This window comes from Accipiter gentilis, chromosome 6 (genome assembly GCF_929443795.1).
Source record: "Accipiter gentilis chromosome 6, bAccGen1.1, whole genome shotgun sequence".
Taxonomy (NCBI): domain Eukaryota; kingdom Metazoa; phylum Chordata; class Aves; order Accipitriformes; family Accipitridae; genus Astur; species Astur gentilis.
Genome location: NC_064885.1, coordinates 32,271,367 through 32,298,865, shown reverse-complemented (window position 1 = coordinate 32,298,865; position 27,499 = coordinate 32,271,367). Strand labels below are relative to the sequence as shown.

General features: G+C 48.2%; 1 protein-coding gene across 34 annotated transcripts in view; it reads left to right on the top strand.

The window, feature by feature from the left end:
* The window catches only part of LPP (LIM domain containing preferred translocation partner in lipoma), a 552,127-nt gene that overhangs the window by 205,378 nt on the left and 319,250 nt on the right, over positions 1-27,499 (top strand). For 4 of the 34 annotated variants that reach the window (XM_049802992.1, XM_049803004.1, XM_049802986.1 and 1 more), the window contains exons 1-2: positions 13,519-16,788; positions 17,169-17,274. The exons of 1 other annotated variant lie outside the window; for it this stretch is intronic. The gene's annotated coding sequence lies outside the window, so the exon portion shown is untranslated. Of the gene's footprint in view, positions 1-13,516; positions 16,789-16,868; positions 17,073-17,168; positions 17,275-17,883; positions 17,934-21,227; positions 24,727-27,499 lie in introns of those variants that run through there. 29 more of the 34 variants (XM_049802998.1, XM_049803001.1, XM_049802999.1 and 26 more) reach the window with 22 other exon arrangements.

Genomic DNA, 27,499 nt, shown 5'->3' with positions numbered 1-27,499 from the left:
GTGCTGTGTGTATGTACCCTAAGGAGCTCTCTGTTTCAGCAGTTTATTACCTCACCTTAACAGACTTGAATTACTCCACTTAATGAGGCAAGCTTGAATGAAGGCAAGGAATCTCCCAGACACTGTGCTGCATGCAGTGACTGGGTTGGAGAGTGATTGGATTAGCAGCTGATAAGTGGTTGTAACTCCAGCTGCTGCATCTCCTCTGCCTCGCTTGCCTGGGTGTCAGTGGTGTCCCCGTTTCAGCTCAGCCCTGAAGGAGATCAGATGGCTTGAATTTAACATACCTCATCGCTTGAGGTAGAGGCTTGATTTGCTTTTCATGGGTTTGGGCAAATCTTGAGAGATACCTCAAGCTATTAACCGTGGCCAAGACAAGCCTTTAATCTGGATTTCCCAAGAGAAACAGATAGTGATTGTGGCAGCCACGTGGCAGTCCTGTAGTTATTTACAGGCAGTGAAATTAGTTAAAAGAATGGTGTTAATGTGGTGAAGTCTGAGTGCTCCAAAGGTATGAAATGCCAGAATGAAGGTCACTGATGAAACCTTAATTTGGCCTCCCCTGCAAGCAGGTATTATGATATAGCCGCTTAATTGCCAGAGCACCTACTCTTTGAGCCCAGAGTGGAAGGTGATGCTTAATGAGCAGCTATTCAGTTTGTTTTCCTTTTGTGCAATGTGTGGCCCCAAGCCTTATTTACTACATACTGTTCAAATCTGGGACTGAATGCAGAATTATTAATTTCCTTTTGTGCTTTTCTGGAGTGCTCTTTGCTCTTTCATTGGAGTGCTTTGCAAGTTGGAGGGACTGTTTCTGCAGTGCCTTCCCAAGATGAAGGAAAATTATTCTTGCCATTTTACTGATGGAACACTGAGGCTTGGAGAGGAGTGGCGTTGGGAGTCTTGTGTCATCCCTGACACTGAAATCCAGGAGAAAAAAGCCAGTTAGACCAGCGTTTTTCTCTTTAGTTTGCAGTCATAACTGATAATCAAACATAGAAATGGTTGAAAAGAATTGTTTGTAATTACAGACTGAAGTTAGTATCCTTTCTACCCAACTCTGGAGATTACTCTGAACTGCTTATTGCAGTTATGCCTATCTTTACAGTCCATCTCCCCCATCTTTTCCGCTTTTACCTGCCTCTTATGCATTATCATCATCATCCTTGATTGGGGGGCAAGGCCCGTACTTATCTTGCGTGGGTATTGAAATGCCTAGCTTAGGGTGGAACCTAGTCTTTGCCTCTGGCATTTAGAAACTGTGGCAGCTTAATGCTGTTGAATCTGAAATGTGGTGGTGGGGAGGTCCAGAAGTGAGCCGCAAAAATGGTTAAGGTCCAGCTGGTATTTGTGTATAAAAACATATTTCGAGGAGTAGAATAAGGGTAAAGGAGACTATACATCATCCTCTGGATGCTTCCTCAGTGGCTTGTTTTCCTGTGTACAGCAAGACTGCCACTTTTTAGGGTAGTTTAAGCTTCCTTTAAAAGCTGTGGTGGTTCTCCATCACTTCTGATCCTGCAGGCTATTTTTCAGGAGAATGAGAGTTATGACTTCCTAGCACAGTTCCACTTTGGTGCTTATTCAGAGAATCCATTCCTTTCTCGGGTTCCTTGGGTTGTACAGAGCCAAGCTTGGAAAACACGGCATTGCATCTTTGCCATTTAAGGAGCGCTTGGTGAACCTTCTGCATAGTAAGTCTGAAATTCAAGTGTATGAGTAATCCAGCTGAACTCTCTGCAGCTACTTGTGTGCCTAAAGATAAGCAAGTGTTTTAAGCACTGTCCTATACCCGAATCCTAATTTGCTTCCAAGGCAGACAGATGGGGCAGAAATGATGGGCCAAAGGGTTAAGTTATCTGGGGAGTTGTCTGGCTTCTTTTCTTCTGAAGCAGCGCTGTAGAATGCAGAATGGCCGTAGCCTCGCTGCAATGAAGACTCAGCCTTGTACAGTGCAGGAGATCATACTGTGAGCGAGGTAGACAAGTTGCAAGCCTCTAACAGTGGCATTAAGTGACGAACTGTGAGGCACAAGCATATTTTGGAAGTTAGGAATAACGCCTTGGACCTCTGCGTCGCTGTGGGGATGAGTGCGGCGTTCTTGGCATGTGATGCCTCTTTGAGAGTCTCCCTCTGCGTATGAGATTTGGGAATGAGGCCAGAGCAGCAGGTGAACTTCAAACAATGTAAATGAGAGCGTCTTTCCAAGGCACTCTGCCCACCAAGGTACTCGGAGCGTCTGGGTGAAAGGATGGCAGCTTACGGAGTGCCTGTGCACCTCCTTCCATGGCTTGGCATGGCGTGTTTTGCTCTGCTCTGTGGGACAGCTGTGAACTCAGGGTGTGTGGAGGCTGGGGAAGTCGGTGGAGAAGCTATGAGAGCAGAGCTTGTTGCCTTACTATACACAAAGATCCCTGTAGGGTGGGTTCATTTCTAAGTTATTCTGCATGCAGTTAGCTCCCATCTCCTCATTGCACACACAACTTACGGCAGTGTTTTGTGGTCACTGGTGTTGCAGGTGGGTATCGGATCCCTCTGAGGATGCAGGGCAGATGGGTTGGCATCACCTCGCGTTTGCACCGCCTCGTGTATTGCCTTGCTGTGATGTACCCTGAGGTGAAAAAGAGAGGACTCCTGTGTGTTACAACGATCATCTGTGCTGGTAGTGCCCCACCTTGTCTGGGGTCAGGCCGCTCGCTGGAGTGTCATACCCGTACATGCACCACTCGGGTTCCCTGCCTGCTGGAGTTGCCTGAATGCTGTAGCCCAAGCCTCTGGTCTGCATGCATTTGCATGCTTGAGGTGGTATTTTAGGTCTTGGGTCATGCCGTCATGTGCAAGAAGTCCTAGCAAAAGTGATGTGCTCCAGCTTTGTTCTGTTCAGGACGGCTGTCCGCCCGTGTCAGCTGCTCATCCCTTGAAAGTGAAGCGCGGTGAGGCACAAGCAACTTTATGTTTTTGCAACAGCTCTTGATAAATTTCTCATGTCTCAGATGATTTGATTCATACCTGATTAAGGGTGTGCCCAATTTCATGGGTGGAACTGGATGTGCAAAGTTAGCATTATATTATCAGACAGTCCCACATTGGATCATCTGGTTTAGTTCCAGCTGTCTTGGTAGATGCACCTGCTAGGATGGGAATATTTTCTGCATGTAATGTGTAATGGAAATAATTCCAGATGCTCTTGGTCTCCAGAACAAGACAAGGCCTATCCATCTAAGGAAAGACTAGAGTAATTCTGGGTATTGTGTTGGTATGCTCCTGGGCTCCTGTTCGCCCTTCTCTTTGTTTTTGCTTCCATATCCCATAGGCAACATTTTCTAGTGTTGTCCATCTCTCTAAATTTGACCTGTAGCATCTTTGACTGAGCCTGCCACTTGTACGCTACCCAAAGGAGAGTAGGGAGTCTGCCAAACTGCGTGTTGAAGTCCTGTGTACCTGAGCAGAGAGCACAGGCTGTACCCATGGAGCAGTGTCTGGGTCTAAGGAGCTCCTGCCTGGGGAAGGGAAGGTAAAGCAGAGAATGGTGAGAGAAGAGCAGAGTGATTGACTTGGGGGTTAAAAGACTGATTATAAGGGAAGATGAAAAGGATGTAAAAAGTGAGTGTTAGCAGAATGTGACTAAGATGGAAACCTGTTAAGTATTGAAATGTGTCTGTGGAGGAAAGGGGAGCAGTAGCTCCTGGCAGAGCAAAGCTCTATGTCTAGGACTTGCAACTTGGTGCAAAGCAATTCTGAGTCACGGGAACGTACGGCTCCTGTGGCCCTGCCATCACAAGCAGTTGCCACCTATAATCCTTTTAACAAATGAGCTCGGTTCTATCTGAAACCTACTTGGGCTCTTCCCCGTCCTTCCTGGGGAGTTCATCTCCCTCACGGCTGTTTATCACTGTGGCTTCTGGGTTGTGCATGCTCGCCATCTCATTCCTCAGCCCTTACTCACAAGAGGCCTGTGTGGGAGGGAGGGGCACCCAGGAGAAATGTGAAACTTGATGCAAAGTCCCTTGCCACGAGGAATTTGGGTGGCTGATCTTCTGCAGCTTGGCCTCTGGGAGCTTGCCGGAGATCTGTGGGCTGAGAGTCTGTGATCTGCAGCCCTGGTGGGGCTCCAGGGAGTGGGATGGAGGCTTGAGGGAAGGTGGGTTTCTCCTGCAAAGGGCAATGCGTGTGGTGTTTGGGGGCTCCTGGTAGAGCTGCACTAGCCCGGCTGTGTTAACAAAATTCAGTTGTGCAATTGGATGGGGTAAAGTGGAGGAGGGGAGCGGTATGACTCACTTAAATTACCAGTGACCAAAAGTGGGCTGTAAGTTATAGTTGACACCTCGTGCCTCCATCCTAGCTTCACAGAGTAAAATCTGGCAGGGGAGATACAGCCGTATGTGCAAATACAGTATGTGGGTTTGGGTCTCGGTCCAGCATTCGCATCCATAAATAGGTCAGCCCCTTCCTTACGATAGCATTTGTATGCACTTTACAAACATGAACCAACTAATCCCAACAGATGTTTGGCAGCCTCCTGAGCCCACAAGGAAGTTAAATATCATTGCACTTTGCTAGAGAGATGCCCAGGATTCAAATAACACCTGCTGGAAGAGCCTGTCTAAGTTGGGGCGCGTTCATGGCCGTGTGGGTGCCACTTTGCAGAGCACCTGCTGCCGCTACATGGGGCTGGTCTGACCACGGTGGCTTGTGCTGCCTTCAGCTATGCAAGGACCAGGCTGGGTTTCCATTGAAACCAAAGACAAAACTTTCTTCGGTTTTTGAGGGGGAATGGGCTTTAGCTCTATGTTTGCACACTCACACTTCATTAAAATCCAACTGAAAGGAGGGAGCTGTGGGTTTTGCTTGCTGCCTGCCTTTGTCCGCGTGCTGACATCCTTGTCAGAGGTGTGTGAAGGCACGATGCTCCTGGCTGGCCTGAATCCTTTGCTTGCCTCCCTCTCTTTCCCCAGACGTGAACGTTTAGTTGCAAGCTCCATGATGCCTTTGAGGTCAAGTGGGTTATATAGATGTGTGTTGCTGAAGCAGCAGTTTATTCTGGAGTTGTCTCTGGACTCTGCAGTTTGCGATTCATGTCCTGGCTGCTCCAAAAAAAGGCTGTTTGGCTAACTTTCCAAAGAGAAAATGAAGCTGTAGCACATCACAGAGGAGGGAAGAGTAAGGAAGGCCCGTATGTGTCACTGTAGCCTCCAAGGCCTGTATTCATCCTCTTAATGAAATTCAGCTGCACAAGGGGGAAGAAACAGGAATTGATCCTCTTCATATAGATCATTAGTGCCCCAACAGCCGGTCTGCAAAGAGCAACTGGGAACAAAAATGAGCTCCTGCTGCATCTAATTTTTTTTTTTCCCTTGGTGCTTTGAAAGATGATTGGGATGCTTTAGACGCTTGGCTTTCTTGCTCAGGAAGGGCCCAGGATTGTGCTCGTTTCTCCTGGCCTCTATTTTGTGTTCTGGCTTGATGGCTGTCCTGATTTTGCAGGCAGAGTTATAATTACAAGGCTGCTGAGTAGAGGGGGAGGCAGCCAGAGGATAGTTCTGGATTAGTAATAAATCAAGGACTTTTCTTAGGTGTTTCCTCACTCAGATCTTTATCAGTCTCTGTTAAATATGGGTGACAGCTCTGGATACTGAGGTGTGCTTCTGTCTTCTCAATTAAAGCTTCCTGAAGTCTCATCAGGGTGCAGAGCCTGCCAATTTTTGCCATTCAGCATCTCAAGGAGAAGCCTTGGGTATCTTCTGTGATGATGGAGGCTCTGGGCCGCTCCTCCTCTCCCTCGTCGCTCTGAACCTGCTGCGGTTACTCCGTGCGCGCCAAGTGTGTGCATCTGACTCGCCTTGTGCTGCCGGCTGCTGCTGCCTGGCCTTTTTGTCTGCATTAGTTTAATTGAGTGAGGAGCTTGCAGGAGAAGCTATTCATTCCCCTGGTAACTGTGCTTGACAATCAGAAGTTATTCTGGGGGTGAAGGACCGGTACAGATTTGTTTTCCTTGGCTGCAGATCCATAGCCCCTAATAGTTTCTCCCTCATATGAACCAAAGTTGACTTGGTTTGCCACTAATTAAAAGCCAAAAGGATATGTGGTCCTCTCCAAAATAATTACCGTCTTCAGTGAATGGAAGAAAACTCTTGCTTGCTTCCCGCTTGTTTCCAAACCCCTCTGTTTTGCCACGTTACCCTTGCACTGGCCACAATGCATGGGAGGGCCTGGGCAGGGCCAGCAGCTCCATCCTGGTGCACAGGGATTTTGTGCTTGAATCCTTTCTCTGCTTTTGGACCAAAGGGTAAATATAGGAAAAGCATCGAGTTAGCAAAAATTTTATGAAACCTAATAGCTGCATTTGGAGGGGGTTGTTTTTTCTCGGTGAGAAGCCGCTAAAGGTGACAGAGGCGAATGTGTGCACCCTGCATGCAGGAGCACGTTTTTATCTTTTTTATAGGCTAAAAAACAACAGCAACAGGTTTTGGTTGTGTCTGTGCTCACTACCAGGAACCCTGAATGCAGCAGCTGGAGTTCCTAGATAGTTTGGTTTTTATCAGTAATTGCTTTCAGATACACATTAACCTTGATTCATGCGTTGTTCTGGGCCTGGTGACGTAGTGGAAGGTGTCCTCTGTCCTCACCATTTGCTCAACCTCTGCGTTTGTCACATTTCTGTCACCATTGGGGCTGGGCCTGCAGCAGGAGGAGGAGAGAGGGTCTCCTCCCTTCAGCTGGTCCTCAGTGTCCACCCAAGTGTTTGTGCTCCTTCAGTGCAAATCGGAGGGCCTGTCCGATGTCACCACCGGGTTGAGGGCTGGAAGATGTCCAGTCCAAAGTGGTTGGGCTCCTGGGCAGCAAGGGCTGGAGTCCTGTGGGTGCTGTTTGCTCTGTGCGTGCAAAGGCAGAAGCGTATCTCTAGTCTTGCTACTTATCCCCACCATGACCACCAACTCGTGGTTGGGTTTTGGCCTCTGAGCACCAGCCGGTACAGGAGGAATAGCCATCTGGGCAGTGGTGACCAGCTGAGCGTACCTCCTCTCAAAGCAGTGGTATGGGGATGAGCAGAAGTCACCTTACGGGGATGTGCCCAATGTGATGTTGGAGGTTGGCTATGGCAGCCGTGCCTGCTCACCTGCAGTCCCGTCCTCTGCTTTGCTACCCTGGGTGCAAAAGCCGCTCGTGTTCACTTTGCACAGGGAGCTTTCGCAAAGTTGCTGTGCTTGCCTGTGGAGCTTTGCAAGGAACAGCAAAGGGGCTGTACTTTCTTAATCTGCCTGTTTCATGAGGCAGTATCTGGCTGTGCCCTTAGTAACAGGTTTTTTAATGCAGATTGAGTCCCCTGTTTTAATTGACCAAGAAAAAAGAACTTGAAGAGGGTATGAACCCATGACCTTGAGATAAATAGTTTCTTATTGAGTCCCTGAGCCCCTAAGCCACCCCCTCTTCTGAGAGTAGCGTGGTTTAATCAAAGGTCAGAGGTTTTGTCGTCTTCGAGAGCCTCAGAAAAAGAGGGCAACATGAGCGAGCTCTCCTTGGTCCTCTGTGACTGCAGTCATTCTTGGCCTGTCAAGTTCCCATTGAGCTCACTGTGCTTGTCCTCTGTTCCTGGGTGATGGCTCTCTTGACCTTCTCTGGTCTCTCTGAATGCTGATAAAAGCCTGGTGATCAAGTCAGATGTGTTTCTGGGGCTTGTAACTAGATATATGGTGGCTACGGGTGAATGGCTTATGTGAGGCTGCTGTGAGCCTCTCTGTGCAGCGTGCAGATTTGCAGGCTTGATAGGACATCGTCTTCGCTTGCCAGCTCTGCCCACACAGCCTCCCACGCGTGTCTCCTGTTTCTAGGCTGAAGGCCAAGTGTGGTATCTCACGCACCGCTGCGTGGTCAGTCTTGGCGAGCGCTGACTTGTACGTGGCCGCTGCGATCGGAGACGTTGCGGTTGCTGACAGAGGTCCTCCCTCATTCTGTTCTTTGCGTTTCCTTCTTGGGTGGTGACCAGACATGTGGCTGTACCTCTTGTGACAGGTGCAGTGTTAGCCTTTGCTCCTGTCCTCCTTCCTGACTGCAGGCACTAATGCTTCTTGAGCTTGGCTGATGGCTGGCACAGAGCTGGTCTTGCTTGCTTACATGTTGGAAGCTGGCTTTCTTGATGCTGTGCCAAGTCAGTCTTTGAAAATATCAGCTGGCACATCCTGAAGAGATCTTTGTCTCCAAAAGCTTCTGCAGTTCCTTTCTGGTTTTCCCTATCACCAAGTAAAAAAAATAAAAACACTTGGCTTGATAACATAAATGTTGGCTTCAGGGCTCTTGACAAAAGTCCCGCTGACAAGCTCAGTATGGCAGGGTAGGAGTAGGCGAGGACAGGTATGATGGTGGTGTTACGCTGTGAGGTGCTCCTGTGAATCACACCAGCAAGGTGGAAGAAGGCTGAAAAGACCTTTCTTGGTCTCAAGTGTTTCATACCTTCGGTGTGATGTTGCACCCATACACTGTAACTATTGTTTCAAACAAATAGGCACGTACTCTTCCAAAATACAGAGCTCAGGTGCAGCAGGCTGGAGGATAACATGTGGCAAACTCTTGGAAAGAACACAGAATTAGGAGCCAAGAAAACTTTGTGCTGAGAAACCGTCGGGTACATGGAAAGAAGTGTGATCTCTCCCTGTGAGCGCTGATGAGGTCCAGTAAGGGTGCTGAGGATGTTTAATTGATAACTTTGCCATTCTGCAAACCAAAAGCCGCCTTCTTTCCACTGAGAAACAGGAACGCAATCAAAGTGAACCAAATTGTACAGGTCCACGAGTGCAGTTTTATAATAGCTGTTGGTGCTAGGCAAAAAATAAACAAAATGCAGTGCAATTCCAGTGTATATAGTTCTCCAGGTCAAGATAAAATGGCATCCAGGGACTAAAGACTTGCTATCCCTCATTTCTAAGGAGACGAAAGATGTAACAATATTTGCACTTACTGTGCTAAATGAAGTTGTGTGATAAATCCCAGTCCCCTGTTACAGGCAATTAATTAAGCTCCTCTGAGGGGAGGATAGTCTGCAGAATTCCTGTGGAAGTCCGAGTGCAGGTTCTTCTGCACAAGGTGATGGAGGGATGTCTGAGCCCTGCCGCCTTCTCTTTGCTTGAGCCCAAGCCCCAGCTGGGAGGATGGGAGTGTGTATAGGGCTGGGTGCTGGGCAAACAGCATGACAGCTACATGCTCATGTCCTTGCTATCCCCACCGCTGTCACCTTTGGGGGAGAAGGTCCCTCCTTGACATGTAGGGGGAGCGTGTGGAGCTGCGTGTCCTCCTGCAGGCAGTTTGCCCGGTCGTTGTGCTGAGATAGATGGGTGTTTGACAGCTCTGCCACGGGATGGTGTGTGCATGGTCCTGCTGAACCGGGGGATTAAGATCACTTTTCCTTCCCGTTGTTGTGCTGCTGTGTACGCTGGAGACCCTCTCTGTCCCCTCATTTTAGTTATTAGTGCCAGGCTGAGTCTTGCGCACCCTGGGGATAGTGGTGATGAGGTTCAGGGAGAAGAGGGGCAGCGGCTTTGTCTGTGGTGGAGGTCTGGTGGCTCTGTGTGACAGCAGCCGTGTGTGTTATCCTGCAGTGGAGCGAGGGGTGGCCCAGAGCACCGTTGCCATCATCCCTCCCCATCGGGGCTCTGCGGTGGCAGGCCAGTTTCCCTGTCACAGGGAGGAAAAGTTTATCAGTGTTAAGCATGGCCAGAAAAACTGCCTCTGCTTTTTTTTTTTTTTTTTTTTTTTTTAATTCCCTTGGCGATAAGGGCCAAATTCAATGAGGAGCCTGGCTTCCAGCTGAAGTTGGGGTACTTTAGGAACTAAACCAGCTTTTAAATATATTATCTGTATGTCTCGGTCCCCATCTATGATGGAAGTTATGATACTTTCTCATTCAGAAGGCGAACACATCCACAGGCATCTGTGGTCCTCCTAGTTTTCAAATATAAGAGCAGTTATTAGGGCTTGTCAGAATCACTCCAGAAATTTTTATCTATATTTGGTACAAATGGCTCCTTTCTCAAAATGGAGTTTTCTGCAGGAAGAGTCAGCTTGCAACTCAGTTCTTGTTTTGTAAAGGGAAAAAAAAGTTTAGTGTTTTTTGGGTTTTTTTGTAATTAATTCTTTTATTTGTGATGGTAACAACATTTGTTGAAAACAAAAATGTTTTCATGAAGAGCAGTCGGTGGTAAGGCGGCTCCAGTTTCTGCTGGCTAATTGCCATGCTTCCACGTTAACCTGGGTGCCTCTGCCCCATTGGGGCTTTTCCCTTTTTAAGGAATATGCTTCCGCAGCCTCTCAAAACAGCTGTTTGGAAAGAGGAGCAGCTACACTGAGAAACTCTTCTTTTTTTAATACAGGTGTTTGAAGCCCTTTGTTGCTCATCCCACCTGAAGGTATTTGTTCCAAGGCTAAAACCAGGGCAGTTTGCTATTAAGGTATAAAAATGAAAGAAGATAGTTAATGCTTGGTCATCCTTGGAGATGGTGGGAAAGGAGGGGACAGACATTTCCAAACCAGAGAGATTCACTGGTCCTGGCCTATTGTGCTTTTTTTTTAAACATCATGATGGATTATAATGCTTTCAAAAATACCTAGCCTGACTAAGTGGGCACAGGAGTGGGGAATCCAGTTGGCTGTCAGGTATTTGTTGCTATTTTCAAATGATCTGGCCCAAACTGGATAAAACAGAAGCCTTGAACACAAAGACTGTCTGGTCATGTACGCTCTCAGTTTTAAAAGTTTCACTTCCAAATGGTTTTAAGAAGAGCGATAAGAGAGCCCGCCATGGTGCCAAGGGTTTCATTGTGGTGGCACCCAAGCAAGTCTGGGAGAAGGTGACCTTTGCCTTCAAATTTTGCCCATTTAAAACTAAAATGGTTAAAGGAACATTGTCCTTTGTAATAAAACTTTGTAATAAGACCCTTAGACTGGAACAAACATGGACAAAAAAGCCATCTCTGCCCTAGGAGTTTGCAACCTAAAGACGGGCTGCAGAAGACCCTGGGCTGGGAGTGGGGAGAGCCGGGCACCTTCCCGACCTCCGTGCCTTGGGGCACAGCACTTCTCTGCTCCCTGGTGCTTTTGGTCACTGTTGGTCTGTTTTTCTTGACTGAGCATCTTAAGAGGCAGGAGGAGTGTTAGGGCAGCACTCTGCTGGTGCTGCCTGGTGAGGATGGCCATTCCTCGGTGGGGAAAAAATGACATTTTTTTGGTTTTGGATTGCAAAACATAATCCTTTGTTTGAAACCCAGGCTCTGTGGTGTTCTGATACTGCATGAGAAGTTGAAAGCAAAATCAATTATCCTTCTTTGATCAAGAAGCTGGTGTGCATTTGAGTGAGAAAGCAAAACTACCCCCCCTCTTGCTAAGGGTCTTTCTGACCAGGCTTAGTGAAATGCTGACAGCAAACGGTGGGGGGAAAAAGAAAAAAGAAATGAAAATCAGTGAGGCTGTTTTGAAAATCTTCCACTCCCAGTAGACTGAGGGAGTGCAAACAGTGTGAGGTTGGTAGTCTGTGCTTGAAAATACAGAGTCCGATCCTGGTGTCCTTTAAAGACACGTAAATCACAGGCAGCGCTGCTGGCAGCGGCAGGGAGCTGCTGAAAGGCTGCTCCAGCATGGGACCCGCAGGCTTTCTGGCATAGACGTGCTGATTCCTCTTGTTCTTAGCCACCCTTCTTTTCTAGCCATCCTTGTGCATTTAAAATAACAGGATTGTGACATGGCTGCTCCAGCTGATGGGTTGGTCCCCAACCATCGCCCAGTGGCTCCAGCTGAGAGCCAGTGGGGTGGCTCCCAGTCACTGGGATGCTCTAGGTAGGGCGGTCTTGCAGCTTCCTCGGCCACTCCTTACGTCTGTTCTGCCCCAAATGATTTTTTTGTTTGTTAGAATACAGCAGTCTCCATCTGGGAAAGGTTGATGCCATCCCTTTGATGCTGCCGTGCTGCTGGAGCGGTCTTTCCTCCTTCTTACCCCTACTCTCCTGCTCCTTTTTTTCCTTCTTGTTTTAGTCTCATTTTATGAACCCCAGGACAAACCTGAAAATCGAATGTGACAGCAAAGATAAAAATGAGTCCCCTGGCCCTGAAGCCAGTGTGCCACTGCTGCAGGACCCCAGGGCTCCTGCAGGTCAACGCTTTAATGCCAGGCTCTGCGCCCTGCAGTATGGAGGGGCTGCCAGTGAGTTTGCTCTTTTATGGGAGCTAATTTTCCCCATCGGAGCTGATGGTCCGTGCTGTGGCCGGCATCAGCCTTCCTCCAGCGTGAGGGCTGGACCAGGAGTTCGGAAGTGATAAGTCTCATTACAGCTAATTTTGACGCGTGGGTTTGTGGCAGATTTGAAAGCAGCTCCATGCCGAGTATGAGATAGAGGGGTGTGTGCTTCCCTGCAGATCAAAACTTTTGCATGGTTGCTGCTTTACACCAGCACAGGATTTGGCCTCCCAAAAGGCAGCAGCCGGGCATACTAGCTGTTACTGTTTGTATTGATGACTCTCTGAGCAGGTGCCGCTGCTGGCAGCAGAGTGGAGGAAACACGTCTCCTGCCTTGCATGATCTTTTTATTAGATAACTTCAGCAGCATTCTTTTGAATCGAGCAGTTTAATTTTAATAAATGAAACCCAAGAAGCACAGAAGCAAACACAGAAAGCTGTTAGTCAGGGCCAAATCCTGCAGGCATCTATATCCTGGGGTAGCAAGATCAGTCCACATCTCCAGGCAGCTGTGTTCAAGTGTAAGGGTACCCATGCATATAAGTTGGATTTTAAGTCAGGATTGGACTCTGAATTGAGGTTTGCGTATAAGGGGTCTGATTTTCCAATGTGTGAGGACATGGAGACCTCGGATGGCTCCCTCAGCGCTGGCAGTGGCCAGAACGGCTGAGGATCAGGGCTCCAGCAGCAGAGGAGATAACGGGGGATTTCTGAGTTTGGGGACTTTGGCCAGTAAATACAAATATATTGGCACAGCGTTAGAAAGACATAAAAACGCATATGTCAGACCAGGGCAGGCTTTTAAGTGTTTTTCATTTAAAACGAAAAGGTCAGATTGAATGGGGTTGTTGTCTGGGGACCTGTACGTGCACCTGCCAATCATACTGGGGGACCCGTGTCAGTTCATGCTGATGGCTGACTTGCTGGGAGCTTGTCTGCGCTTAAAAATTGGTGACTGGAACGGTTAAAACAACAATTTTCCTTGCGGCAGTCAGGCTGAGCCATCTGCTCTACGGAGGAATGGGAATAAAGGACCCCAGCGCGAGGCTACTTTATCCCAGTTTAACTGGTGTTTACGCTTGGGTTTCTACCAGTATAACCATACTGATAATATAATAAAAATTAAGCTCTTGAGTATTGGTAACACTTTCAAGTGTAAAGGAGATTTAAATGTAGATGCAACTTTTGAATAGTCAGAAAAACAGATGACATTCAGCCAGGCTGTTATGTGAGAAGTGTAATTAGCACTTGCTGAAATTATTTTCACAGGTAAGGTTTTCTTTTAAAGGGGTTGGGGAGTCTGTTTACTTCAATTTCTAAGTGACCACTGTAAAGTTATGCTAGGGACGCCCATTTTTCTGAAAGTGCTGACTGCACTTCTTTGAAACTTGGAAGTCTTGCAGAGGTTTTAAACTGTCTGTTTCTGAAAAATTTGAACAATATAAGAAAACTCAAACCATAACAGAGGACTGAAGTTTAAATTCAGGCATTGTAAACTACTGCTTATAGATTTAAACCTGCAAACAGGAAACCTTGCTTTCTGTACTTTTGTATTAAATCTGTATTTTTTATTTTTTCTTGAGAAATGTTGATTCTTACCGTTGATAATACAGCATCGGTATTATCAGCCACTGAGTGAACAAACTGTTTCGGATCATCACGTCTTTAAGGATTTTAGAGTTCGTAGATCTCACCCTCTCACCTTATTTTCCTTTCAGCTTGGGTTGGCTTTTTATAACTTGTAATCACTTTCTCAGCTTTTTATGAGCTGTACCTTAAATTTAACTAGTTGGAAGAAACAAATGAAGAAAACAATCTTTTGTAAAAGATGTGCTCTTTTGGTAAATGCTGGTTCTGGTAGTTTGTTCAGACTCTACTTAGTGCTTTGACTGTGATAGCTGATTCCTGCTGTTAGGGCATTTGCTTTAGATTACTTTTAAATGATAAATTGCCTATTGAAATGGTGCATTAAAATAAGTGGTCTGTATTGTGCTATGCATAAAAATGAAGATGCAGATGTGCGCACGTAGGTGTATACAGACTACAAAGTCTCGGCCGCTGTGGCTGGTGATCTGGAGGCACAAAAGTTTTACTGAGTTATGCCAGATGGGAGCTTGACAGCGTAAAGCTGTGTTACCAAAGAAACTTTCCTGCTGTTATCGCTTGCAGGACCATGATAGAAAGCTGGGATTTCTTGTTGCAAGATGAAAATCAGAATTAGCTGTGCACAGACCACTAAGCATCTGTTGCGGTGGCTCTGAACTAGGAGGACCTCAGTTTCATAGAGCTAAAAGCCTGCCCGTTGTTACTATTTCTGCTGTAAAAGCACCTGGATATTCCCCATAATGGTTGTGGGGGGATGTATGAAACCTAGAGGTGGCTCTTTAGGGACAGGCTTTGCATGTATTTCTCTGGGGACTTCTGTGGGGGGAAGACTTGTGCTGGAATCGATGGCAGTGATTTGGGTATGTCTGTACTGTGCACTCATTTGTCTTTCCCCACCTAAGCCAAAGCAGGAATGAGCATGACTGAGGGGCAGACCCTTTTTTGGGACTTCTTCTTGTCTCTCAAGGTCTGTATCCCTTGCCTCCTTCCCCAGCAGAGCTGGCATGGTTAAGGCATTGCTTTGCTAAACTGTTGTATAGTCCTCTCTTGTGTGAGGCTCTTGGGGTGCTCCTTGCTGAGGGATGTGTACAGACCGCTGAGAAGAGGGACTCTGGGGAGAGGAGCTCTGCTATCTTGGAGTCTGGGGGCCTCGAGTCTCAAGCAAAGCTCCTCAATAGGAAATGCTTTTGAGAGTGTCTTGAAGAGGTCTGATTTGGTGGTGGCATCATGGCTTGATGGCTTGTGATGCAGCAGATGTGCAGTTCTTCTGCTACCTTGGGCCTGTCCTCAAGGTCTGTCTTCTGTGTCTTTCACCGCAGAAATACCCAGACTCACTTTTTCAGCCTTCTGCTAAAGAAATGGGGTCAAAAATGGAGTAGTTTGACGGACCGGCTCAGGTGGATATTGGTATGACCAGTCAGGCTGTCCCTGTCCTGCCCAGCTGTGGATGTGTGGCCATGAGGGAGTGCATTGCCTGTCTGTCGGTGGGTTGCTGCCCCTCTGGGATCATGCTGGGTCTCACTTTCTGCTGGGAAGGGTGGCTCACCTTGCTGCAGGAACCCCAGTCACAAGGTGATGGGGACAGTCGGCATGGAAGGTAAAGCCAGGAAGATGCAGTTCCACTAGCCAAGTCTGCCGAGTCCTATAACTGATCTTGTAAACATTTCTTGAGTTAAACCTGGTGAAAGACAAGCCTGAGCCAAGATATTTTAAACACAGGTTGGGTTCCAAGGAATACCGTCTTACCTGGAGCTCCCGGAGGTGCTGTTGTGAGTTGAATCAAAATGGTGTTGGAACCAGAGGGGAATGTTGTTGTCTTCTGCCTTTGCAGATAAGACTGAAGGGCATTTTGCCAGGAGCCTGTGGGAAGGACCTAAATTGTATATAACTCTACATCATTTTAAAATGAAAAGTAAATATGCACAACCATAATATTTGCTTGTACTTGTCTCCTCCTTGATGGATGGAGAGAAATTGCTCTTTGGCTGAGTTCACCAGCAATAAAACCCTGCAGTTACTCATCTTTGTCCCAAGCCTGCAGTGAGTGGGAGAGGCCATTGCGATCGCCATAGGAATTTGTCCTCATCACACCTGAGGGGAGTGTTGAGGGTCCTGGGGATTTTTATACCTGCCCAGCCCTGTGGGGTGTCAGGGCTGGGTGCCACCCCAGGGACCATGGGACTGAGGTGGGAGGGTGCTGCCTGGGTCAGGGTGAACCTTGGTGCGCTCTCGTGGTGTCGGTGTAATGGAGATCTGCCACTGCTTGGGAGAGATGAGAGCTGTCTCGCTCCGCTGGCTGCTTGTAGCAGCAGGCATGTCGTGGGGGACAAGGGATGCTGGCGGGGGCAGGAAGCCATCTCACTGTGTGACAGGGACGAGGGACCTGGACTGTGAGCCACCACCAGCACTCTTGCGTTTTGGTGCGTGTCGGTTGTAGACTTCTGGGCTCACGTGCAGCTTCAGGAGCAGCACAGATGCAACGAACGCGAGCCTGAACCGAGCATCTCTGTTGTCACAGCAGCAAACAGCAGTAACTTTCTCTGCTGAGTGGCGATGACGAGGCAAGCCTGTGCTTGTCACGAGCAGAGATAGGGCCGTCGGAGTGACCAGGATGGGGCTGGGCAGGAAGGAGTGTGCAATTCAGATGCCGCCTATCTCCACGGGATGCAACCCGCCACGCGTCCCGGCGCGCCACGCGCGAGGTGGCGGTCGCACGGCCTGGCTGTCCCTTCTGCTCTACCTTCATCTTCTGCAGAGGGGAAACGCGACGCATCTGCTTTGCAGCTACAGGGAAGAGTGAGGCAGTCCCCGATGGGAATGGGGCAGAGCTCCTCGGAGAAAAGGCTGCGCCGAGGTGGAGGGCTGGTGGACTGGATGGTGGTGTAGCTCCATTCGTGGTAGTGGTAAACCCCATGAGCTTCAAACCAAACTAAGTGATGCCTCCTAGCTCCCTCACTGTGCCTGAGGTCAGAGATGAGCGATCGATTCACCCTGTTCTCTTATTTTATGCCTCATTTTACCCCTCCTTTCACCTCCCCCTTCTCAGGGGCATCAAGAGCAGTGAAGGAGCTGTGGGTTGAGGAGATGCAAGTTGTTGGCTGAGCTGTGGCAGCTGACAGCGGGTGCTGGTCGTTGGCCTGGTTTGAGGTGGTGATGCTCGCTTTTGCGGGGTGCCAAAAGGAGCCCAGGAGTATGGAGGCTTCTGCCTAAGAAAGCTGGGGAGGAAAATGCTGCATTTCCCAGAAGTTGTGTGGGTTAAACTGCAAGTTTTGGAGATGAGCCGTCAGGAGGCCCATCCGGCATGCATCACACGGGTGTCTCTCTCTCTCTCTCTCTCTCTCTGCAGGGCTGGGAAAGAAACCCAAAGTCGTGACTCTGGCAGAACCCTGCGTGTCTCCAAAAGCCCTGCTCTGAGTTCATCCCACTATCAAGGCTGTGCAGCGTGAGAACTGGTACGTAAACATGTTTCACAAGCGTGAGGGAAAGCTTCTTGGAAGGATCTGTGGCTTTTCTGACAGTGGCACCTTGTTCATGGTTCTCTGAAGAAAAGAAAAAAAAAAAAAAAAAATTAAGTCCTCTCCTAACAGAGTGTGGAGGTGGGGTGGGATCACTGGAAAACACAAGACAAACTGGTGGTTCCCTGGTGGTACTTGCACCCAGAGGCGTTGGTGGGGAAGGGCTCAGCAGAGAGTTCAGTAATGCAGTGTGTGAGTGTTCAGAAGTCATCCCAGACTATGGTGGTAAGGCTTTAGATGTGCTCTGTCAAGTGGTGTGTTGTGTGACAGCACGCACAGATAGGTGCTGTGGGGGTAATGACAAATGCACGCATGAGAAATGCACATACATACATATATATATACACACACACACACTCTGTACAAATCTAGGCACATGGAAACAAAGATGTGCAATGCATATATAGTATATACTATATGGTGGTGTATGAGAGCTTGGGGGTGTATATACCAAATGTCTGTATATACTATATATGGTGATAAAAGAATGCATATGCATTCATGTTCTCTTTTTTCTTTTTCTGTCTCTTCTGTCTCTCTGTGGAGCTGTTGCAAAACTACCAGATTCAACCTCCTGGGGAGCATTTCTGGCCAAGGTTTTACAAGCCAGCACCTGCTTTGCCTGCCTGACTTTTTTCTATATTTATTCCTCTGCACCCGTTTTTTGCTTTTGCCTGCAAAGTGGAACTGTCACAAACATTTCTGCTAACTTTTGGCTGCACAGGACTTCAGCTTGCAAGTCCTAAGTCTGCTTTTATGCATGTTGGGGAAGGAGGCGTATGTGTGCATAGTTGTGGATGTGTACATATGAGCATCCCTGGTCCTTGTTGTGTGCATTACGTGGTCTGTGTTCCTGTGATGCTGCAGCAGTCCCTGTGTTATGTATGCCATGCAAGTTGTGCTCTGCCCCTTCAAGGGATTTTTATGAATCAAATATTCTCAGTTGTCCTGCTTATGTAATGTCATTTAAATTAAATTAGCCACACCTGACCCGGTGGCCGATTAATAATGACCTGTACTGCTGTGCGGGAGGCTTGACTTGGATTTTATTCCCAGGCCCTCAAGCTTTTACTTTCCAGGGTTAGGACTGTGGCAAGGAGAGGACTTTGGGTGCCGTGTAGCAGGGAGCTCCTGGTTAGGCTGTGGTTAGACATGGATGTGTCCATCTCTCTGGTTTCTCTGTGTCGTTTGGGGTGGAAGATGCTCTAAAGCAGAGGCATTGAACCCCACTTCGTGCTTAGGTACCGCTGTTTAAAGTGAGAGCAGTAGCAAGAGAGAGGGTATAATGCCATTTTAGCTGGGAAACTAAGGGGAGATTCTAATCCCTGGGAACGTAGAGGTGGGGGAATAGCTGCATGGTGGGTCTCCCATCGGGCAGTGCCGCTCAGATGTGCACTTGTTCCCAGTTCGATGGGTTATGACTTGTACTTATTGAAAAGCAGTGCTGGGCTGCCTGCCAGGAGCCAGGAACCAACTTGTCCTCCTGTGCTCAGGCCCCTGAGCTCCCAGCCCCTCTAACAGCTATATATTAGTTTCTGGTATGAGAGCCCCTCTAAGGTCATGAAGCCATTAGTCCCAGGTTTCAACCCCAGGAGCTGTAAAACATACCCTGCCTGACCCTGGTGCAAAGGCAGAGGCAGCACTAGCAGCCCGCGTTCCCCTGGGTTTCGTTTCCCTGTCCCCATCGCGTGTGCCACTGCAGCCTGCATTCCTCTCTGGTTCGGTAAGCCCTTTGCTTCTCAAGCTGACACAGCTAATATTTCCCCCACTGGCAGGGCAGGCGAGGTAGTGGCATTTAACTGTTAAGGAGAACCTCAATCTGTTCACGCTGCAGGAGCCCAGGGCAGAAGGGCTGGTACATGCCTGGGACGGGGTTTCTGCTATTCCAGTTCTCCTCCACCCCGCTTTTGTTCCCTTTCTTGACTTACCTTATTCTCTACTACATCGCGCTCTTTGTCCTTGCAAAAAGCAATGCCCTGGGAATTGTTTTCTGCAAGGTGCTGGAAAACTGAGTCAGAGTTTGTAAATCTTGACCCTTCTTATCTTGGTTTTGGAGCATCTTCTACCACTGTGCTCAGAACATCTCCATTTCTGACCACGGAGAATGCTCTTGGTGGCCCAGCTGCTGGCTGGGGTGCATGGCTCTGGGGGAAGGTTTTAGTGGAATTTTAGAAAAGTAATTGATCAGCTGCCTATCGAGAGCTAGTCCCAACCTGCATTGCGTTGGCATTGCCCTGGTATATGACTTAGTGCCATTTGGACTGTTGGCACTATAAACCTGCCTTTATAACTACCAGTGTAATGGACATGTGCTGGTGCTGCCTGGCAAGGTTTATTTTTTGCAGTGGTAGTGATGGATCACTATGTTAAACGTGCTTCTTACTCTAAAAGGCAGAAAGCTTTGTTTTCCTCTGAAGAAAAGGTTTGCACGTTTTCCGTCACCTGTGCTATCAGGGGCTAAACTGATGCTGCCATGGGCCCCTGACCTCTGCCTAGTTACTGGAGATAATTGTACAGCCCCTGTCACTGCAGGATTTCAGCTCCTCCCAAGGCCTGTGCTTCAGTACCAGTGAAAGCCAGATGTACTATAATGTCGCCTTTTTACAGTTTGTTTTGGCCATACATGGGCAGAGTCAGCTCTGGAATTCCTTCCCTATAAATTCAATAGCATCTTGTGGGTGGTGCTGGGGAATCACTCTGGTCTGGTTGGATCGCCTTGGCAGCCCGTTTCCCCTGAAAAGTCCCGATTTGCACATTCCTGAGAGGCTGCCTTCTCCTCTAGCCGATGGCTGCAGCTACCAGGAGGCTGTCGTCCTGTGCTGACAGGCGTAGTCACCTCCCCGCTGCCCGCAGGTCAGTGGCTGCAGCCGAGGAGTGATGCCCGTGGGAGCGGTGCCATGGGTATATTGCTCCTGTGTGCAGGCAGGCTCTGCAGGGACGGTTGTGCTCTCTAAGCATAACTGTTCTGCTTCTGAAATTTGTTATATGGGCTCGAGCATTGGCCCTCAAGCCCCTCTCCCAGGGGTGGGGAAGGCTGAATGCTCCTGCGTTCCTGCCTGCCATGGGATGCTGCATTGCGTGTCGCAGCAGGGATCGAGGGCTGTTGCCATCTTGGAGCTCCTTGTCCCTGCAGGGAGATCTTGCTTTGTCCAAGCAGCATGTTCCTTTCCTCGGAGCTGTGGGTTTTTTTTTTTCGTAATGTGAAATCAAATACATGCTTTCTGCAAAGCACCAGCTAGATGAGCCAGGTCAGGGGAGATTTCCCTGCCCCAAGTGAGCAGCCGGTGTGGGACCTGGCAGCAGGACCTCTGTAGCTGGACTGATGGCTAAGCCTTGCCTTTTCTGGTAGTGAGCTGGTGTCACTATAAACACAGCCTGAATTTGCCTATTTGCCTTCAAAGAGCACTCCAAAAAATAATTCAAGAAGGTTTTCTCTTGATGAGTTGAGGCATGAGGAGGAGGTTTGCTGCAGGGGGTGAGGGGCGACAGCTCCTGGAGCTGCCCCCATTGCATCTTCCTGCGCATCCCTGGGAAGGGACAGAGATGCAGTGTCACCCATTAAGCCAGGAGCCACCAAAGCGCAGGTCAAGACAGAGTTGTGTGGCCCGGTGTCCAGGGTGTACGTAGGTCAGCAACAGTGATGTGCTCAGCTCAGGCTCCAGAGGGGCAAGTCATCCCTGTGCCAAAGCCAGGGAGAGAAGGGTGATTTTTTTTGACATCCTTTGGAGTTTTGATCTCCATATTTGGAAATGTTTACCCATTGCTCTGATCTATTGCAAGGGAGGGGAGGTGACTCAGGGTCTGGTGGAAGCAGGATTTGAATTCCTGTAGTAAGGGTGGTGGTTTTTTTTCTCTCCCCCCCCCCCCCCCCCCCCTTCTTGTTTTGGAAGCTTGTTGTGGTCAGTTTTCAGTTCTCTCTTGCTCCTGGACCTTGTTCTAAATTTGATCTGCTCGAGAGGGGTGCGTGTTAGCGAAGGAGCTTGCCTGGATGCTGGTAAGTGCATCACTGCTGCTTTAGCAAGCAACTTGGGGGATTTTTGTTTTGTTTTGTCAGATGGATTGCATCAAAGTGTTGTGCGCTGCTGGTGGAGGCAGGCATGTGGATCGCCAGTCAACAGCAAGGGACCCAATGAAACCTTCTGTAGCAGGGAAAGTTGGCTTAGTGGATTGGTCTCAAAGGCAAAATGTTTCTTCAGGCCTAGATATAAAGATAATTTAAGCCAGCTCCCATTCAGTCACACTCTTCCTTTTAGTTTCGCTGGTTAATGCAGCAAGGCAGTAAGAGCACTGTAGAGTTAAATGAATATATATGCATGCGGTCAGCAAGTAAAATATAGCTTAAATATGATTTATGTCTCCTAAGCAAAAGTATATGTTAAAAAGGCTGCATAACGTATGGATATATTTCTCTGGGACATTAATATTTAACCCTGGTTTGTTAGGGACCTGAAGAAGTTTAGCTGCTGTAGCTGGATGAAGGTTCAGTGTCTGGTTTTTTTCCTGTTATTCTTTATTTTTCCTTAGTGTGTAGTTTTTAATCTGCCTGGTATTGCAGCTGGCTGTTTCTCTTTTTTTCTTTTTTTCCCCTCTTTCCTTTCTCTTTCCTGAAAGGAAGCTACAGTTCATCCAGTCAGGGGCGTGGGGGGAGCCTGGAAGATGCTTTGCTTCCTGTTTTATTCATGGCAGCTAAAACTGTCCTGGGGAATCTGGAGTGGAGATCCACTGTCCCACATTCCTCTTGTCATTTGGAGCATGTAACATGTATAGAGTGCTTTTAACGCTGCTCCGGGGGTTGCATAGCCGCCAGTCCCATACCTCAGACAGAAAGCACTGTACTTCATTCTTTTACTTGGGAAGGGGTGTTGGTAAAAAACCCTTTATAGCTCCTACTGCTGATTAGCGATGCTTATATCTTCTCAACTAACGGGTATTTTTAGGCTGATTCAAACCTGTTGTTATTATACTCTTCCTGTTTTAAATTTAAGACCTTTGTTAGAAAGTTAAATCTTTTGTTAGTTTTCTTTTGCCCTTTTAAATAGGGATTAATACACAGTGTGAGGCTTGTTTTTTCCAGAGATGTGGATTTGCTGCAGGTCCTTGAGGTGTGAAACTGGCTTGATTGTTCTGGGCAGGGGAAGATACTTGGCTTAGTTTGCACAAGGACGGGAAAAGCACTTGGCCCCAAAAGGTGATGAAGGGACTGCTGGAGCCTGTTCCTGCAGGTGGGGCGTGTTGGGAGTTTGCAGACTTTAGCGGCATTTTAGTCCTTGTTGTTTCAACAAGCTACTTGGATTACTGCAGCTTTTGGGGTCAGGGTCCCGCTGGGCTGGGCTTGGTACCAGTGCAAAGGAAAGAACTGCTGTCCTAAAGAGCGTACAGCCTGAACGGATGATGTAGGTGATGGGTTGGAAAACAGGGCGCCGGGTGCAGCACCTGAAGCCTCAACCCAGCGACTCGCCAAGGAGCCCCCCCGTCCTCTGTCGCGCATGGTGGTGGCAAGCTGTGGAAGGCAGCGAGCCGGCGGTCTGTGTCGCTCCTCGTGCACCTTCGCTTTGCCTTCGCGTGTGCACACGCGGCCTCGTGCGACGAGCGATACCTCCTCCTAGCGCACACCTCCCCTGCTCCGTGGTGCCCTGGACTGCCCCTGCTTCTGGCGGCATGTGGATGTGGTGTGTCCGGGCTTCGCCAGCGGCTTGTGGCCGAGCTTGGTGTTTTGGGGACGGCACAGCGGGGACTGTAAATGATGATGTTCTGTTCCCCTCGCAGTTTCCCCCCTTTCCTGCTCACCAGGACGGGCTGCTTGTTGGAAGACAAGGGCGAGCAGTGCCCGGGTGCTGTAACCCAGGGCTCCAGACGGTGCTGGTCTGGCACGCCTGGGGAAGCACGTTGGGGGCTGTTAATCTTCACGTGCTGATCATCGCTGCGAGGACGTGACGTGAGAGCTGGATGGACTGTGAAGGATGAGCTCGCTGTGTGCTGCCTGTGTCCCCCCCACCGCAGATGCTGGGCAGGGCTGGAGGAGCTCTGGAGGATGCCCACTGCCAGGACTGCAGGTTGCCAGGGCTCTCCATCGGGTATTTCTTCAGGACCGGGGCAGATCCAGTGATCACTGATGCTAACCAGAATCCACACTGGATTTTCTTCTGCTCCAGGAAAAGAGCCGTTAAGGGCTGACCTGTAAATTAATACAGCTGTCTAAAGATTTTTTTTTTTTTCCTCCTGCAGCCTGGCACCTGGTAAACACTCAAGTCTGAGAAGCCTTCCATGGCACTGGGCCTTGAGCATGCTCAGAGAGCTCCATGCCCGCCTGCTTTAAGCTTCCCTCAATCACTTCTAATGATGTATTAAACACAGAGGATTTGGTTTAGTTCCTCTGTAAGGAGGATTGGTTCGCACCTCATCCTTCATCCCAGCTGTTGCACCGATCGATCCAGGGCTGGCACCGCAGAGGATGTGGTGAAGCGGTGACACTGTCACTGTGTGACCTGGGTGCTGGGAAGGATTTACTGTGCACGAAGGGCTGGGTGTACGTGCCCCACAGCAGGTAAGGGAAGCTGCCCCAGATAGCATGGGGCTAGCACATGTGGGCATGGAAGGGATGAAGGCGAGACAAGGTTACAAGCCTAGATGGCTCTACACATCTGATACTTTGCATTTCCGTAGGCAAAGGTTTCAGGGTCCTTAAACACTAAATCATGCCCACAGGCTGAGGAAAGCTGTGTTATCTTGGTGTGCTGGCATAGAAACTGAGGCACCGTGTGGCAAATTCGGGAAAAGTGCAAATCTTCAGGTTCCACGTGATGGTTCATGCTCAGCTCCCGCAGACAGGTGGGTGCTTTGCAGCCTCATACCGAGTGGTACTGTTAAACCATCTCTCTTACTCTAATAAAGTCATACCTTTCCGAGCACAAAATATTTCTGCATCAGTTGCTTAAAGGTAAACCAAGTCATACTGAGTATTTCATAAAGTTGATATATGTTGCTAAGTGTGTGACACGATTCCAACATGTATCGTTACTTCAGGAATTTCCAGATGGCACCTTACCTAACCGTACCGCTGCTCCTTCCTAGGATCTGAGCAGAATGCAGGCTTTTAAGAAATGTCTGTCGTTATTAACTTTATAATACACACTCTCCTGTACCAGCTGTTGCAAGCAGCAGGAGGTCTCACTCGCAGCCTAATCCTTCAGTCAACTTAAGGGGGGGAATTTGCTCCTGTGAGCTAGGTATTTGCATTTGGGATGAGATCTCCCAAATGAGAAACTTGTTTGCCTCTAGTGAGCCTGTCGGTTCAAGGACTAGCATGCCCGGGAGGAGGAAACAAGTTGCTCTTGTTGTTTTACCACTGGCTTCTAATAGTTAACTGTGTCTATTGCTTGACATGGGGGGGGGGGGGGGAGTGTGGGGTGTGTGACTACCTTTTAAAGAAACATCAGGTTTTGAAAGCCTGGCTGCCTGTGGTTGGGAGGAAAGGAGTCCTTGTGCTGTGCTGTCTCACACCCCTACTGTGAAAATATCACAGGGACAAGTTCCAGTGAAGCTGCCCATTCTTGGCAGCCACTTCCTTCCTACATCCTTGTTCTTCAGGTAAATCCCTCTTCAACTGTGTTAGCTGTTCCCCTTTCCTCCCTGAAAAGTCATTATCATCCCTTGAAATTAAGGAAAAGACAGGAGGAGGGAATAAATGGATGTTAAGAAGTAGAAAACAATCAATTAAATAGTACATAGCATGTAATTTTCCTTGGAAACTTACCATGAAATTGAGGAGCACTTTAACAACTAGTAATTTAAATTGCATTTGAACACTGCTAATGGGTTGTTTGCATGGGAATTTCGGTCATTTCACAGCAGGTCATTGTCTTTAGTACCCCTTCATTCAGTTATTAAAAAAAATAAAAAATAAATCTCATAATGAGGAAGATGCTGTAGACAACTGGTCCAACTGTTGCTAGTAAAAGGTGGTACCATGGACATTTTACAACGCCCTTTTACATTCAGAGCCATTTACATCCTTAGCATCAGCTCTTTCAGTGTTAAAGTCATGGGAATTTGGTGCTTTTTATCTAAAAATGCTTGTTATTGCTGAAAGGTAGGAAAATAACATTATCCCCATTGCACTCACAAACATGATGGAGGCGAGGTGGCTGAAGAGGCTCCTCCAGGCTCATGGGGTTGGGGTTTGCAGCCATGGGGCCGAACTAGGAACACAGCCTGCAGCTCTGTCTTTATCACCTCGAACGAATCATAACAACGTTTGGGATCTGATCCTGGCTCGCTCCATCCCAAGAGGAACAACAGAGAGGTGCTGATCAGCTGTAGCTGCAGGGTATTTTTTACTTAACTTATTAGTCTTGTTTTTCCAGTGTTTAATGCTCTCCTCCACCACTATTTTACTTACAAAATGCCAGCATTTTTCAGCAAAAGGCAATATCAGCCTAATCGTGTGCTATTTTGCTGCTGATTGCGCTGGGAACAGACTATATAGCAAGGCAAGTGCAAGTTACTTGTTGCCTGTTGCTGAATGAACATCGCATTTTCAGAGCAGAGTTTTTGCAAATCCGTGGGCACACTTAGCATATGGAAGGGGGTTCCAGTATCAAAACAAATCTGGCCTCCTGTTTCTGGATGTGTAGGTTGTTTCTTAGAAGATGGAACCTTTAAAAATCTGTCCCTGCAAACATGGCTGTTAAATCCTGCTATTTCTAGAGACGCGAGGCAGCTGTCTGCACTGAGATAAGCTATAAAAAGGCAATATTTTCCCAAAATGGCTTTTTTAGCTGTACCTGCCAGACAGCTTGGCCAGCGGGAGTTCACCGGGAGTGTCGTCGCTGCTGCCCTTTTATGCACTGGGTGCTGAGCAATGTAAAAACTTCTGGGCAAGTCTCCAGGGACAGTGTTAAGCACCAGCTCTTCAGTCTCTCTATCTCGTGAAATGCTGCTACGCAGAAAAGTGCATTCGGCGGGAAGGAAGGGGTGCTTGTTGGTTTGATTTGTTCTTGGGCGATATCCTGTTGTTTTCTAGGTGATTGCTTTGTCCTCGACTTTCCTTCTTAATTTTCATTGCATCTTCCTTGTCACCGACTCAGTGACCGTCTCCTTTAATCACAGGGTGGTTTGAATGCCCCCTCCCCCAGATTATTTACGTGAAAGCATTCCTGTTTGCTGTGTAGTCTGAGGATAGCTGGTAAGTTCAGATGAAACGAATAACAAAAATTGTAATTTTTCCTAAGGGTCTGGATGAGGTTTCTCACAGCATAATGGCGTTATCGCTTAATACTTCCTGATGCACACGCTACCCGCAGTGCTTTGTTAGTTATCAGCTAATTCTCTGCCAAGACGTATGAGTGTAAGAAAGCTACATCAGATAGTCTTGTAGGGGCTGATAAGGCTGTAGGGAAAGAGAAGCATGTGGCTTTTGAGCGTCCTCCCAATGAAGAATTTCTGAAAGGTGGGAGGGTGCTGGAGATGGGTGTTTTGAAGTGTCCGAGGTGATGTTCCCCTGTAGGCAGGGGGCTGGTGTGGAGGGAAGCAGGGGGTGAAGTCCACGTGGCGGAGGAGTGCAGGGGGCCAGACAGCAGCAACTTGGGGTGTTAGGAAACCCCCGACAGCTCAGGTTCTCATGAGATAAGGAACCAGCTGATAGCGTCAACTCTGTGAACTGTCTAGCAAGTACTCTTGACGCCTTCTTTTTTTATTTTTTTTTTTTTTTGGTTGAATGAGCATTTTATCACATGGATTCCTGAGAAGTGCTACTCCTGCTATGCAAATCCCCCATCATGCATGGGTGTTGTTGCCAAACAGCCGGCCGGTTCGATGCATTGGCTCAGCCCTGACGTGGACAGGGCAGGGGGGCGTTTTGCCTTCACTGATTTTTTTCTTTTTTCTTTTCCCTTGGAGCATGGGCTTCCTCTTAGTCACCTCTTCATACCCTATGTGTTGTGGGTAATCTTCATAACTTTTTTTTTCCTTACCCCAGCTTTCCATTTCAACAGCCCACTTGCCTCTTTACCAACCTCTTTGCAAAGGCAGACACACTCAGCTGGTGGAAGTTGATGTAGATTTGATAGATACTCCCCCAGCAAACAGCCGTGTGTGTCTGCTCATCCAGAAACCCACTGAAAACTGAATAGAAATGAGGCATGTGGGGTTTGAAATAATCCCA